The sequence below is a fragment of the Austrofundulus limnaeus genome, unplaced genomic scaffold (genome assembly GCF_001266775.1).
Source record: "Austrofundulus limnaeus strain Quisiro unplaced genomic scaffold, Austrofundulus_limnaeus-1.0 Scaffold3, whole genome shotgun sequence".
Classification (NCBI taxonomy): Eukaryota; Metazoa; Chordata; class Actinopteri; order Cyprinodontiformes; family Rivulidae; genus Austrofundulus; species Austrofundulus limnaeus.
Window position 1 is genome coordinate 3,311,965 of NW_013952405.1, and position 4,009 is coordinate 3,315,973.

Sequence of the window (4,009 nt, forward strand, 5' to 3'; positions counted from 1 at the left end):
GTGTGTGTGTGTGTGTGTGTGTGTGTGTGTTTGTATGCTAGAGTTTACCAGGCAGCAGACAGCCAGAGGCATGCCAGTGGGAGGTGGTGTATCCAGTCCAGACACTGGCTGTTTATACTACTCTGTTTATTACTGGCAGAGTGTTACTCAATTATCATTTGATTTATGAATTGGCATGGTGTGTATACATGTGTATGCTCCAAATGAGTGGTTGTTAAGTGCCAAAGCAAAGTTCTGTCTGTCTGTGCGTAACCCTGTGTTTTAAGATTTTATGTTTTATTCAGATGTGTGAGTGCAAAAAAGGTTACACATAAGAAAAAAGAGCAATAGAGAATTTATGTAAACTGGAAACACTAAGTCAGTTGTATTTCTTTTAGAATATCCAAGTGTGTTGTCACTATCTGTTGTTGTGAGCAATTAAGAATCAATTTGAATGGGGTTGTGTGTTGGATCTGGTATGGTTTCCTGCCGCATTCATTATCAGAGGTGGGTAGTACATTTACTTGAGTAACTTAACTTTTTTCACAATGATTTGTTTACTCTTACATGAGTACAACTTTTGAGCATCYATTTTCCATATCTGCCCTGGCACTGCAACCATCAAACTCTGTGCAAACTTGGACATTAGAAGGACTAAAAATACAGTAGTTCCTGATGGGATAGTGCRATCAGTCTGCACTTCCTTTTTGTGTGTGTGTGCATTCATTGCACCTGAGTGCACATATGTGTGCTATTTTCATGCATCTGGTGCATGCTGCACAGTTTTAAGTTTTCTGTGAGCGGAGTCATCCAGGAGTGCTCGCGATAGTTGGAAGGATTTCTTTTCCCCCCATCAGCTCGTCCATCTTCTTGTGACTGCTGTCTCATTAGTGTCAGCCCGTTTCTGCTATCAACTCAACCCTTCCTCTCTGCACAGCACACACAGGTCAAAGGTCACAGACAAGCCAGCTACAGGTTATCAAGGAAGCATCCACTGTAATCATACGCTGCAGCTGCACACATAAATAACATATTTTCTCTGTTGCATTAACCTGTGCTAGCACATTTTATGATTAGATAACATTTACTATTTTTTTGCGCAAGTTGTGCACGTGCTAAGTGACAGCATGTGAATGGAGTGTGTAGATGTGTGTGTGTGTGCGAGCCKAACTGACATCTGTGTCAAAGCGTGCGATATGCAGCGTGTCTGAGCAAAGAATAAATGTCTTTTTAATCAGAGTGTTTCTGTTGGATCTCACTCAGCTGACCTATTAACCGCTTTTTGAATAGAGGGGGAGTGAAACAGATGAGCAAAGAGACACTTTCTCATCCCGATGGCAACGTAGTAAAGATGAATGTAGTGAGCAGGTCACTGTAATAAATGCAATCCTGCCAAAAGAAAACTCTTGTGTAGCTTTTTTTAGAACTCAGACACTGCAGTGATTGACTGCTTGTTTGGCTGTAAATGACTTAATTAGAAAAAAGAAAAGGAGGTACAGTATATTTGAGGAGGTCTAGTTTGCGCAACTTCAGCAAACTGAAAGATATTCGCTAATTTAACTTTAACGTTAACAACATGTGAAGATATCCACAGTTTCAGAAATTTCAGAAGTAAACAGTGACAAAGGTTATCTAAATGTAGTCTTGTTTTTACATTCCTTTCATTTTGGGGCATGTATAATATGAACTCGGATAGTTTTCCATAGTCGTCGTCTTCTTTACACTTTTCCAGTTTTATGTTTTTAACGTTCAGCTCCCATGATGAGGTGAAGGGGCTAAACTTTGACAAATAAATCAGAATTCCAGTCTCATACTACCACAGCTACCCACAAGGTAAGCACTCTGGTATGTGAGGGAGGGTTCCAGGAAAAGGGAGGTGCATGAGTGTGAATATATTTTGTATGGTATAGCTGTATGCATGTGTGCCGGCGTTAACACTGAGGGGTTGTATTTATTGGAAATGGACTTGGAAAAGATCACTTAGAGGGAAGGAATGAATGGTTGGTAGTTTTCAAATGTAAATTGTTTTTATACACGTAAAGCACTTATGAAGTGTTTGGCTTTATTTTTTTAACCGCAATCAAACACTAGATGCACTTTTGTGTGATGGATCAGCTGTATGTTAGTGGTTAGAGTGGTCATCTTCCAATGAGTTGGCAGAAAACAGTCACATGATGAAGTGACCTTTGGCAGGACACTGAACCCTCATTGCCTCCAATGGTGAATAAATGTGATCTAAAGCAGTGTTTWGACCAGAGGAGCCCAAAGTGGGGCCTGCAGGCCAAATTTGCCCCACAAAGCCACGTGATTTGGCCCACCAGCAGTTGACATAGTTACTAAGTTGTAACCTGTCATCCTATGTAGAAACACAGTATTTTCAATGAGTCATTTCATCCGTTGGCCTGATGACTATATAAGGGGCTGTAGTGCAGATAGTTTTTACTCATGGTGCTGACTTGTCTTTGATATATTAAGATTAAGCATGAAACATGAAATACAAGTAACAACAAGAGATATTTAGATTTGATTTAACCACACACGTAGATTTGCTCACTTTATAAGGCCACAAAAGAAAAAAAAATACATATATATTATCAATTTATAAAATATCCCATGAGCCTTTGCTGCTTGAGCATATGTCAGATTTTCTCCAAGTGCACAGACTAAAATAAAATGGGCCACCACACTGGCTTCTAGCATAATCATTAAAAATAAAGGACTTTACTTAATACGTATTTGTATTTTATGTATTATATTACTGCATATGGCACGCAGCCCCAAATAGATTTTCATTGTGGCCCCCTTGGGGAAAACGTTTGGGCACCCCTGGTTTAGATGCTGCATTGTACATTAGGATTGATTCAGATTAGCTTTTATAAACAAGTCACATTGATTTTTTTTTTTAGAAAAGAAAACTATTTTGTACAAGTTGAGTCGGATGAAGACACAACTATAAAAAAAAAAAACATTAGGTTTGTTAGGGAAAGCGAAATATTTTTCTTTTTTGACTTAAATGTTKGTGTTAAGTGAAGACACAAAGACTGAAAAGGAACTATGTCAACCACAAACATGGGGAAAAAAACACTGAGCGACCAAACAAGATTTGAAGAAATTGGTCTAATAGGAAAAGTAAAACTGCTCTCCTTTAGCAATAAGAAGTCAGGTTAAGCTGCTTATTTTGGGAGGTGGAATTTATAAGGGCTCCACATGGAAAATTGTAAAGGGAAACATGAAAAAATATGGATTAACCTCAATTTAGAGAACTGCAGGTTACTCTTTTTCTCTTATTTTATTTTGTTCCAAATAGGCACTGCAATAGAACATGATTTCCTGAGAAGAATTTAGTTCAATAATAAATAAATCACATTTTTTCCCCTTCATACTTCCCTCTCACACCCGGTCCCATCAGTTTGCATTGCTTTCACACTCTAAGTGCCCCCATTTGCCTTCAAATCGGGCAAAACACTTAAAATCATTTTGCACTTACAGTTTTTATGAGGGTGGATCAGCTATCAAACGGGACCGGCGGGCCTGTTGGTTTTTACACCTGTGCCAGTAGAAGCAATGTTTATGATAGTTGATCTGCCCTCATGTCAAGTTCCTTCTCCATGGACATGCCTCTGAGCTTAAAGAAACACATAAGAGCCATCAAAGATCCAAGTCTAAACAGATTTATGTCCTTGATGTGCTTACATTCATATGAACAAACAGTATGTCTGAGTATTCGGATCACTTTGTAGCAGGAAGTCAGTTCTTGTTTCTGCAGCACTTTCAAACCCAACTCATGTAAGTGATCAAAGCTCATAAAATCAACAGAGTTATTAAAAACAATGAAATAAAAATACAAACCAGTGATATGACTAGTGAAATTTATGTGTGGTTTTGTGAAGTGGGCTTTAAATATTGTCAGAAATGTAAACTACCGACTTCTCCTATAACACAAATTTCCTCAGATGATTTGAAAGGCGTTGGTGTGTGTGTGTGTGTGTGTGTGTGTGTGTGTGTGTGTGTGTGTGTGTGTGTGTGTGTG

The 4,009-nt window shown here is 38.6% G+C and overlaps 1 protein-coding gene across 7 annotated transcripts in view; it reads left to right on the top strand.

Moving 5' to 3' along the window:
• Positions 1-4,009, top strand: part of LOC106523924 (ELKS/RAB6-interacting/CAST family member 2) — a 160,583-nt gene that overhangs the window by 70,754 nt on the left and 85,820 nt on the right. The gene's annotated exons all lie outside the window — the stretch shown is intronic.